Source organism: Hevea brasiliensis, chromosome 7, assembly GCF_030052815.1.
Source record: "Hevea brasiliensis isolate MT/VB/25A 57/8 chromosome 7, ASM3005281v1, whole genome shotgun sequence".
Classification (NCBI taxonomy): domain Eukaryota; kingdom Viridiplantae; phylum Streptophyta; class Magnoliopsida; order Malpighiales; family Euphorbiaceae; genus Hevea; species Hevea brasiliensis.
The window spans coordinates 4,905,609-4,918,071 of record NC_079499.1 but is presented as its reverse complement, the minus strand read 5'-3'; the positions used below and the strand labels follow the sequence as shown (position 1 = coordinate 4,918,071).

The window sequence follows — 12,463 nt, the reverse complement described above, 5'->3', positions numbered from 1 at the left end:
ATATTAATTATTTTTCTAAGGAGTCAGCGGAGTTTTCTCCTATTTTATTATCGTTTAGCGTATTTTAATATTTACCTGTTAAAAATCTCAACAATATTTTCCATATAATAATTCATCTATGTATTTCAATTTTCATATTCATTTCCATCGACTTTCCTTCATACTCCATTCACATATCAAAATTCTCATATTTCTATTAATTTATATAATTTGCAAACTAATTGAATAAATTTACAATTTACATGATATACAAATTAATTACATATGAACTAATCAATTTATTAATTTGCATCACATAAATATTACTTACAAATTCTTAGTTTATAATTCTTAGTTTACATTACAACATACAAAATATTTATAATATACAAAATACATAAAATGACTTATATGGGTCCTATCTACATGCATTGCTGAGGAGGTGACAACCTTGAACCCTTCTGACACTTCTGCAGATCTGGACTTTAAAATCCCAGTCTAATATCCATTGGATTTTGCCTTCAGTACCTGCGCGAGCATTTCTCCTTAGTGGTGCAATAATATAACAAGAAAATAATATATACAAATAAGAAATACTGAAGTATAATTCTAAAGTATAATTTAGATCCTCGAGTATCAATTAAATTTGGTATAATATTTATAATATCAACTATCTTATATTCTATTTTGTACCTCTTTGGAAGTGCTGAGTTTATACAGTAATAATATTTGATATATAGATTAATTCTAGGAGTATTGTATTTTTGGTTCCTACAATTCTGAAAATTTTATTTGTACTACCTGATTCAGTTATGTTTCCATTGCTAATCTTTTTCTCATTTCATTCAATACTTTCTAATATTTTTAATTACTAATGTTCTTAAATAATTTCAATAATTTACACTGCCCAGACAACCTATGACAGGCTGACTAAACTGGATAACGGGTCGTTGGCACTGGACACCGCAGTGCCTCGGGCCGTCATACCATGGGACGTAGAACATCAATCACGTATGCAGTCAGTATGGCTAAAAAGCCATGATAATATATCAGTATAGCTAAAAGCAATGATAACAAGTAATCGGGTATAAAAGCCATGAGTGCAGGCATAAAGCCATGAATACAGGCATAAAGCCTTACGCAGTACTGCTAAAATAATACCCTATTGGCATGCCAATCTATCCAATCTGACACACGTGTCTAGGCAATATAAGGGCACACTAGTACCATTAAGTATTAATATGTATTATTATGTCATTATTTCATTATAAGGTTCAATTATAATTTGTCACGACCCAACCTATGGGCCGGACCGGCACTAGGACCTGGGCCAGCCTAAAGCCCCCGAGGCCCGTAGTAAGCCTAACTGTTCATTTACCCAATTCTAAGGCCCATTGGGCCCAAATTCAAGAAAACAAACGGACAGAGTCCGGCCATAAAATGGACTTTCCAACGGGGAGTTTTCGACTCACCCGACCTGTAAACACAATAAACAATCCATTGGGGAGCTCAGCTCACCCTCCACATACTCATCAACATAATAATAAATGGGAGCTCAGCTCCCTCATCCAATCCATCAAAACAGACTTAAAATATTAAGTTTACAGGTCCAACATGAATATAATATTACAGACCAAATTCAAATAATTACTGCTAGCACATGCGGAAATTCTAGGAGTAATTAAAATTACACAAATATTGATAAACAACCTGCGAAGGAGAAAAGCAGGTTAACCAAAATAAAATCCTCCTGTAACCTGAAAAAATATTGAACAGGAGTGAGCGTTCGACTCAGAGAGTAAAATATCAATTTTAACCATAATCTCTATAACTAATGCACCCTGTAGAGTGAAATGCAACATCAACATCATATTCACATCATAGCATCAAAAAGGTAATTTGGAGCACTCACACACCCTGTAGCATCAATCATAATATATTGGGAGCTGATCCCCTATACAGCTCTCTTAAATCCAACCTGGTGCCAGCGAAGAACTCAAGCCGGACTTTCGCTTAATAAACCAAATCGAGGGTCCCAGCGAAGAACTCAAGCCGTGACTAACGGGTCTCAGCGAAGAACTCAAGCCGTGACTACCCCGTCCTATCCATAGTCCACACCACATCACACGCACGTCAACGCACGCACACTGCTCCAAATTACCACAACAACACTCATGGCACATTAACAGTTATGAATGCAACATAATTCGTGCCTAGAGTTTAACTACATAAATATATGCATATAAGTGATGCATGGGCATGCTGAACATATAATAATATCGAAATTACAATTAAAATTAATATTTTACTCACAAACTTGACGACAAATTACTGTGGCGGCTGGGCGGAGGAAGAAGGCTGTCCCGGCTCACCTGACAATTACATTACATCTATTTAATAAATTTGACTCAATACAAACAAAGAAAAAGATCAAGTACGTCCTAAGTCGTGCCGAAAATCCGGCAGAGTCTCCCCTATACCTAGGACCTACCCAACCTGCAAAAGGGCAAAAAACGCACTTCTATATTCACAATCCATATATCAACAGTTCAATCATATCACACAGCCCCTCCTGGGCCCATCAAATCAATCATCTATCACAATACGCAAAAATTTCAATTTAGTCCTCATTATTGATCATTTTTGCAAAAACTGCCCAAACAAGCTCTAAAAATTATAAAACTTTGCCCCGCGGTCCTTAGCAATATTACTAAGCTATTGCAAAAAGAATCGTAATTTTCTAAGCTACCACGAATATTTTATGGATTTTTAATCCTATTTAAGCACTAGAAAATTACGAAAAAATAAGGTTCGGGTTTACTTTTGCCGATTCCGACTTCGGGAACGCGCTCGGGACGTCTGACAATGGGGGGCTAGCCAAAACCTCGATCCAATTCGGGGACTTTTCCGGTAACGGGTCTGTCTGGCCCGAAATTTGCAGACCCGGTCAACTGTCGAATTTCCGCGAATCGAGGATACCTACACGAAGCCCATAACACGGGGGTTAGTACATAAATTTTTCAGAATTTTCTAAGCTCATTAAATGCTCGGAAAAACACTGCGAAGTTCCGTGGGACCCACCGAAAAACGGTGTCGGAAAATTTTGAAATTTATGTCGTTGCGAAGCTCTCGACGAATGGAGCGTGCTGGTGGCCTCGGTTTTCTCGTGGGATTCACGGTTTTCGAGAAATCTAGCCCAAAAGTTGAATGGGCTAAAATCTTCCCGAGCAAAAATCGGACAATCCGCTCGATGGATTTCGGCGTTCTTGGTGTCTATGGAAAGCTCTCGCCGAGTAGATGATTTTGGACACAAGACCCGGTCCAATTGGTGGCCGGATCGGCCGGATTTGGCCGGGGAAGTCGAAGCGGCCTGTGAGGAGTTTCGCAGCGTTTTCAGGCCGTTCAGCGTGGCGGCTTAGGCGGCGGCCCGGTCTGTGGGCTGAGGTGGGCGGTGGGGTAGAGAGAGAAACGAGAGAGAAAAGGGAGAGGGACGACGCGCGCGGGGAAGGGAAGAAGAAAAAGGAAAAGGCCGGTCCGATTCGACCGGTCCGATCCGGTCCGGTTCGATTCGGCCGGTTCGATTCAGAATACAAAATTTTGAATTTTTACTCTGCCTCGGGACCGAAAACGAGGTCCAAAAATTCCGAAAAAATTTCAGAAAACTCAGAAAAATACGTAGACTCCAAATATATTTTTAGTTTTGCCACGTGGTCTTTAAATTAATTTTTAAAAATCATCAAAGTTTATATTTTCGGAAAATCGAACCCGATTTTTAAAATCCGAAAAATCTCAAAAAAATTCCTAAAATTTAAATAAAATTAAAATACCAAAATACTCATAAAAATTAAAATTTCGGGGTGTTACACAATTGATAAAATTTTATTCTATTTCTAGTGGAAACATAAATTCCTAAATCACAATTACACATAATTCATGCATTTCTTGTAATTTACACATTCATCATTCCATTCATGATAATTGCGATTCAAATCGATCAATTTTCGTGTACTACTTGTACATCGAAATATTTTCCTAAGGCCCTCCATATAGATTATTCCTTTATGTCCTAGAGTCACTAAAGTTTAAGAATTTTTAATTCACTAATTATACTATATATATTAGTACTTATAATGGCTTCTTTAATTCTTTTTATTATTCCTTATATTTTTTGGATTACTATTCACTCAATTTATTGACTTTTTCATACATAATAGTTACATGAGTTCTAACCACATGAAATTACCACATTTGGTTCACAAAAGTGTTGGTATTGGTTACTAATCAATACTTCTAACCAATATGAAATAAATAAAAAATTTTAGTTTTGGGTGCTTGAGTTAACTGTTCCATTAGGCAATTCTACAGTGAGAATTTGGCCAAATGTTCTTAATCAAAGTTGTTCCTTATTGTGTTTAGTTCAATTTCTCTTTTTGAATCACTCCATTTGGAGTTTTTTAGCTCAAGTTATGGCCTAAATACCATAACTGGTTCATTGACCCTTTTTGGATCCAGAACTAGGCAGATTCTGGAGTCCAATTTATTCTAATTATTTGGGTATGCTACAGTCATTTTTAGACCTAATATCCTTCATATGAGTTGTTATCTTATGTCTTAGGATCACTCAGGTTCAAGAATCATAATTTTTCTAGTTATGTAGAGTGAATTATTGCCAAATCACTGACCTGGACTCATGAACCCTATGCCTTCAAGATTTCAGGTTCAGGTCAACATTTTTTATTCCCATTTTAGGGTACTTGCACTCAAAATTTGAAGAAGGTTTCTAAATCAAAGTTGGAGTCCTGATTCTTAGGTTTCCATAAAAATTTGGCTCATCTCAATTGGAGTTTTCTAGTGGGAGATATGATCTAAATACTATTTTGGGGTCAAGTGTCTATTTGGTTAAATTTCAGGATTTGGAATGCTAAATTTTCCTAGCAATCTCTTCAAGTTCCATCAGGTTCTGGGTTTTGGTCAAAACGTCAAATTTTTATTTCTAGGTCTTACATAAATTTTGGCTTTAGTTTCACCATATTTGCAGTTTTGTAGACCAAGTTATGACATTTTTTTCAAAACTGGTCAGGCTGGTCAATGTCTAGAATTTTCTAGTCAGTTTGGTTCTGGCAGTTTTGTTGGACTAAATTTGGTTAACATTTGATTAGGCTAGGGTCAGAACTGGGCTTTGAGTTCTTCATATAAAATTTTCTCCTGTGTCTAAGCTTTCCAATGGTTCAAAAATTAGGTCATTCTGACCTTCTTAGAGTGAGTTATGGCCATTTAAACATTTACTGTTCATATGGTTATTTTTCCAGGTCCAGCATATGGTTACTCGGATTCAAGCCAATTTTTGGTCATTTTGTGCTTGGTTTCTGGGCATGGTTTCTTCATATTGGTTTAGGTCTTAAATTTCATTTCTAATTGGCCTCACACCAATTGGAGCTGTCTAGTTCTACTTATGTTCATCTAAACACACTGGACTCATAGGTCTAGAATTCCCTGCATAAGAACAACACTCTCAATTTTCAATTCCACCCAACTTCCAAACTTCAATTCACATTTATAGCACTTCTAATAGTCAATAATCAACCTCAAAATCATCAAATTCAAGTCACAACATAAAATTCCAAATTTTAGCAAACCCTAAATCAACTTGTATAAATTTTAAATTCCAAGAGAATTTCTAGCACTAACTTTATTCTTCTAGCTCCAGGCAACCTTCAATCAACCCAACACTTGATTCACCTCTTTGGGGCTACCAACCAGATTTTTCTTTCACTTTTCTTTCCACTTTTCTTGGGTTTTATGGCTGGCTATGGAGGTTTATCAAGGCTGCCAACTATTTTTGTGAAAGAAGGTAATGGTTTGGAAGCTTGAAATGGTGTTTTAATGATAGGAAAATGAAAGAATTTGAGAAGAAATGGAGAAGAGAGGGTTGGACGGGAGTATGGCTGGAGAAGAAGATGGTTTTTTCATTTTTTTTTACTCATTTATCTCTTTTTTATTTGTTTATTAAATTGTTGTCTCATGGTGATTGGTGGAGAGTTTTTAATGACATCATAATGATGTCATAATTTGAGTTTTATTTCATTTTTTTTTCTTTTCTACTCATTTTCAATTCAAGTTTTAGCAATATTTATTCACATTTTATGTCATGTAAATTATTTATTTAACTGGACAAGTTGGCCAAAAATCATCTCTGAAGACGAAATGACCAAAATGCCCTCTGTTTGGCTTAAGGAGCCAAAATTATCTGTATCGATTGATAAAATTTTCTAAGCATTTTCTTGGCATTCTAATGCCATCGAAACCTCAATGACTCTTCTCTGGAGTCTCAAAAATTATTTCATGAATTTTCTCTCGGGTTTAGGGCTCTTAGCTGCAAGGACCGTAACTTCCCACTGGGTTACCAATCACTGGGGCACCGGCTCATTTAACTTCGTTTTATTTCATTTCTAAAATTTTTCTTTAATTTTTTTTACACTTATTTGAATTATTTATGACTCCTCACTCTAGTTTACATATAGTTTCAGACATTCCGACTGTCCGAACCGATACTGGTCACCATAACAGTAAAATGTACGAAATTGCTACAGTGAGGGTGTTACAAATATTCACTAACTTGTCTAGGTGTTTGCATACAAACGTTGGATATCTAACATTTTGTTTCAACTAGTAACAACATTTGGGATTTTTATAACTAAAATCTATTATAGGGGTTCTCAACAATCAGATTTCCTTTTATAAGGGCTAATAAAATTATTTAAATTCTATATTGCAAGGTGGATCTGAAAAGATATGAAAAACCTCATTCCAAGCCGTATATACGACTTTCATCGAATACAGTTTTTCACAAAATTTTATATGTATATATCAGATAGAGTATGGAATTTGATTTACTCACTTTAAATTGATTATTCATTTCCCTCTTTTTCTTGCTAGAATTGAAAATTTTGTATTTTACATATCCATATGATTGAGTCATTGGGTTTGCGAAATAATATAAAAGGAAGTGCTTTGAGTCATTGCTATTTGACTCAGACTTGTTCTTAAAAAGTCAAGGCATTTCGAATCATTTGTTGACACCGACAAAATCAAGGAAAATCTCTAAAATTATTCCAATATTGGACATTGGATATATATTATTTAACCCTTCTAACGAGTCTTGAATGGGCAATCCCTACTGCTTTCATTCTTCTTTCCATATATTTCAGTTGATATTGAGTAGTGATAGCTCAGTGAGCCAATATCCTATCTAAATCTTTTTGACTTATGATGTTTGGATTACTACGCTATAAGAAGTTAAAGTTGTGTCTATGCTAATAGTTTAAACTTTTGATACAGTGATAAGCGCTCGATCATACAATTGATATCAAAATCTAGGTTATGGATGCGACTCCCTATTTTGTATTAACAGTGGATTGCTATCACTGATTGTAGATAGCTTAATGGGCTAGTATTCTGTCCAAATTCCTTTAGCACATGGCACTTGGGCTATTACGTTATACGAGATTGAAGTTATTCCTCTACTAATAATTTAAACTTTTAGTACGGTGATAAGCGCTCAATCTTATAATTTCCTTCTAACATATTTCAAATTCTATGCTAGAGATAGGTCATAATGAACAAGCATGATTTTAAATACATACAAGACCTTAGTGATAAAGAAGTTAAACAAGAATTTCAGAATTTGGTTAAGGTTATAATCTCTCTATGATCTATAATTTATAATCTATCTAATAATTATTTATTTCAAAATAATAAAATAATATCTCGATGTTAATTATATTTTCATTTCTCTTCTTCACGACAAAAAAAAAATTATAAGCTGCTATTTTATTAAAAATATTTCATAATTTTTTTTCTTTCCAACCTAATTAAAATTCTTATTTTTATTATTTATTAAAACATCCATACACCTAAATCAAATTAACTTCATTAAAATTTTTAGTATCTATAAATAATTACAAGTTTCAAATTTTTTAATTTATTAATTATTTTCAATATATTTATTTACATGATTGAACCTTATGTGTAATTTTTTTTCAATATCAAGATACCAATTTTAAATTAATATTTGTGACTAAAATTATATTGTTTTTATTATCACATTTTCAATAATATTGGCCAAAATTAAAAAAAAAATATATATATTTGAATTTTTAATTTTAATTAATCCAAATCTTTTTTTATTTTATTAATTTGATTATCAAATTTTAATGTTAATTATTGAATTTTTTTAATCTATAAGTATAAATAGGGAGGGATAACAAAAATTATTTTGTGTATTTATTTAAATTTCAATTATTTATAATAATTAGGTTAATTTGTATTGTCATGGAAAAAAGGAACGATGAGTTTGAATTTTATTAAAACATATAATTTAAAGTAATATTTATATATAATTATTTATATTTTATTTTTTTAGAAAATTTAGGCCTTTGATGGTTTGACAATAAGAACGGGTTGGGCTTTAAGAAATATTGGGCTGAAGAGCTGAACAGAATTGATCCATTTCCCAACTTCATTTCCCGCGAAAGTTCGAAGCCGAAATCTTGGCGCCAACACTCGCAGCCGCAGAGCCTCCGCTCTCAGATTATGCGATGCGCATCCAAAAATCGGTAGGCCTCATTCTTCTTCTACTTACGTTTCTGTTCTATTTTGATCGCATATTAGATTCCAATTCTATTCCTGTTTCTCAACCTCCTAGGTTTCGGAGATCAAACAATCTTTAGATTTTGTTCTAATTATTTGTCACAGAGAGTTCATCACATTCTAATCTCCATATCAAAATTTAGAGTTCATCACATTCTAATTTCCACATCAAAATTTTATGTGTAAACCCAGGACATTTAGTAGGTTTTGATTTCTGGATCGCTGCAGGAAAGGAAGCAGATTTCTTTTTTCGAGTCCAGCTACATAAACTCTTTAGGCATCTAATTCAATTTTTTGTGATTTCACTGAAAATTTTAAAGTAACTCAAGAGATGCTAGATTTTTTTTTTTTTTTTTTTTTTTTTGTTGTAGTTCTCATTTTTCAATTTTATGTTTTGCCTAAAGTTCACACTCAATATTGGGTTTGTTTCCAGTGGGGAGAAACTAGAAAGTATAGGATAGGTTTAAAGTTTGAACCTTTAACTGGGTGCAACAAGGGCCAGGTACCTAATCCATAGACTCCAGGCTCAGTGGACAGTAGCAAGTTCATGTTCAATTTTTATCACTGCCATTGTCATTGAACATTCCCAAATTTCCATCTGAAATTTAATCTTAACATTGCCCTTTTGTTCCTTACCTCCTACTGTCACATCCTTAACATCCTATTTATTACCCACAACGTGAATTCTTTGGACATGTGATGATCTGAAATCATTTTATCTACTTCATGATTCATTTAGATTTTCCTTCACTTCTATCTTTCCCTGTACTTGTAGTATTATTAGAGACATGTCTGATTGGCTTTGCAATTTCTCTTGTTTAATAGTTCAAACCTGAACCCTGAAATGATGCACTTATGCACCCATTTAACAAGACAAGAAATCTTCGAGGCCAGACTTGTTGCTTGGTCATAGCTGGCTTGTTTTGAGTTTAGCAGGCACCTTCATGCTCTAAATATACATATTCTCCACCTGACCACAACTTGTGATTCAACTATATATGATGGCAGTCCCATGTCCTCCCTGTACAACAGGTGGCCTTTGACAGCTTGGCCTGTCAAGAGGCTACGGCGGCCCTGTTTGAAGGAATTCAAGTTTGTTGATTTGCCTACTTTTTCTTTGCATTGCAACATTTATCATTTTAGAATACTGGATTAGACATCTCAGTTACAGTGGGCTGGGCATCATATCTTGGATCACAATGACAGAATCAAGGTTCTTGAATCACTCTGTCATCAGAATTAGGAGTCACCTACAGTCAAATAACCAAAAAAAATTAGAAGCCACCTAGAATATCTTCTGAATTTGTTAATGATAGGTAAAGGTGTTTAAGGGTGGATATAGACGAAAAGACAGAAGATTGCACTAGAACCATAGGACGCGATGCCCACCCCCACCACCCCACCCCCCTTTTATTTAAAAAAAAAAGTGAAATATTCATTTAATTCAAATTGGGACAGCACAAATATTAGTATAAGAACAAATCCAAGTCTAAATCTAGAAAAAAAAAAAATCTAACAATGAGAACTGTAACACATTGTCAAGAATGGAATGTGGGTACAGTTGATAATTTTAGGAAATTAGTTTGTAGTTAGTTGAGACTTGTACCTGACCACAGTTAGTTTAGATTTCATAGCTAGTTGTCATATTCTTGGAAATCAATTATTTTTTGAATGATTGAAAGAGAATGCATTATATATAAGGATAAGACGACTTTATTTTTTGTGGCCTTTTCTCGAGGGAAAAATGGCTAAAAAATATTAAAATTTAAGGAATGAAGATGAGTTATTGTTGTCTATAAAGAACTGATAAACAAGAAGACGCATATAGGCTTTCGACTCTTCACCTCCTGTTATAATTTGATTGAAATTTATATTACTTGTGCATATATAGTTTGGTGTTGAATGCATCGCAATGGAAATAGGTCCAAATGGCAAACCATTTAAATAGATAATCCAACTACATTTAAAAGTGCAATAAGATTATTGTACTGCAGTAGTGCTAACAGAGTACAATGGCACTTCAGGAAACATGATACGTATTTAATAAAAAGAAAATGCAAATACCTTGGTTGTAAGCTAGATGGGATGTTAAATGTTAGGTTTTTCTGAGTCAAGGTGATTCCTGTTTGTGTTGTTATCCAGCTTTAACATTTTCAAATTATTAAGAAGTAAATCAACCCATGATGAAGCTCCGCCAATGAGATTGTTGCATCACATGTTTGTGTCTTTGAGGGACTTGGGCAAGTTGACCTGGAGCCTGGAGGAACTATCCCTAGGTTAAGTAAAATCAGAAATTCGATTATTATACAAGCTGAAGCAGATGGGCCCATAGTGATGATATTGTGGTAAGGGATAATGGTGACCACCCCATGTGTTTCATTTACTCTTGTTAGCAGCAATGTCCAATTAAATAGCAGACTAGCAGTTCAAATTATGCATATCATCCCAAGGAGAAATGGAAGCAAAACTGAAGCTGTAGGACGCAGCCAGGTTTTGGAAAAAACTGAGTTGTTGATTTAAGGTGGTGGTGGTGGAAAGAATGAATGGCCAATTGAGTGGGAGAAACCTTTTTGTAATTTCTGAATCATTGGCATGGGGCTCATGTGCGCTGTTTTTAGGCTCTGACAAGTCCGAACTTAGTGGACTTTCTGTGGGCTTTTCTTTCCCAATCCTGTTTTTCTAATATGACCATAATGATAATGATTGGTGTCTGGTGAACTTCTACTGAAATTCTGGTTTTGCTAGAGGCTATCAGGACTTCTTGGAGGCTCTGTTTCATCATTCATGTATCACATCCTTGATCATATTTGTAATAAATCATATAGAATCTAAAATATGTGACTGAAAGCGGGAAACTAGATAGATTTTTCACTAGAATTTGAGATAGAATACTGGTTGCTCTCTAAAATGAGGATCAAGTCCCTTTGCTTTGATCATGAGTTTCATTTTAGACTATAAAGACACCATAATGAACCCCCATCTTACTCTTCTTGATGTTGATCTCTTTCTTTTGTTGCTTGTCCCAGGCGGTGTGGGCTTTGGGAATTGGGGCCATGTTTTTGTGGAACTCGAATTGCAGAACCTGCTAGCCCTTAGAGTATGAAAAGTCAGCAGTCATCACCTATACAATGCATTTATTGGATTGATTCAATAATACCTTTAGTTTAAAGCAGAAGTTGCTAGGGCAACCTGAGCTTTCCTCTTATTGAGCGGGTGATGCAATTTGATGCAATTTAATTTGTACTTTGGTATTTACCAATGACAACGATCGTGTAGAGGAATATGGTATGATAGACCTAGAATTTTCTACTTGTTAGAATGACAGAAAGGAAGAGAAGTTGGACTTCTCTTTGAATGAAACAGAATTTCAGGGTTGGTTTAGTTGGTACACCTAGAAGGCTAGAACTAAAACATAAATTATATGACCAGCATTCTACACATAAAGCTCTCGAGAACCAACTGGCTCCTCTGTCCACCCATCCCCCTGGACTGTGGCAACAGTTACTCTAAATCTAATACTTGTAGATGGAGATGACAATGCAGACACTTTTGTCAGGGAAATGTGGCGCTAATTTAGGCATTAACATTCCCAAAACATTTGTTAGAATAGAACATGCTGATCCTCAAATGCCCCCTAACCATGCTCTTTTTTTTCCTTTCTTTTTGGAGGCTGCTGCATGTATTTTCTATTGTGGGTCGTGCTTAAGGAGCCACTTGGCTATGTAAACTCAGGGTTATACGAAAACGTAATAGCATCAGTGGTGTCGTGGTGTAGTTGGTTATCACGTCAGTCTAACACACTGAAGGTCTCCGGTTCGAGTCCGGGCGACGCCAA

At 34.9% G+C, this 12,463-nt stretch overlaps 2 long non-coding RNA genes and 1 other non-coding gene across 3 annotated transcripts; 2 read left to right on the top strand and 1 right to left on the bottom strand.

Annotated features, from left to right (window-relative positions):
* Positions 1-2,119: 2,119 nt before the first annotated feature.
* Positions 2,120-3,338, bottom strand: LOC131181642 (uncharacterized). The gene is made up of 3 exons (XR_009150144.1): positions 3,061-3,338; positions 2,801-2,958; positions 2,120-2,351 (listed from the first exon to the last, which is right to left on the bottom strand). It is a non-coding gene; the product is annotated as an uncharacterized LOC131181642 (long non-coding RNA).
* A 5,144-nt stretch (positions 3,339-8,482) lies between these two features.
* On the top strand, positions 8,483-12,009 carry LOC131181641 (uncharacterized). The gene is made up of 2 exons (XR_009150143.1): positions 8,483-8,594; positions 11,655-12,009. It is a non-coding gene; the product is annotated as an uncharacterized LOC131181641 (long non-coding RNA).
* Positions 12,010-12,388: 379 nt separating this feature from the next.
* Positions 12,389-12,462, top strand: TRNAV-AAC (transfer RNA valine (anticodon AAC)). Its single transcript has one exon. It is a non-coding gene; the product is annotated as a tRNA-Val (tRNA).
* Position 12,463: the final 1 nt, after the last annotated feature.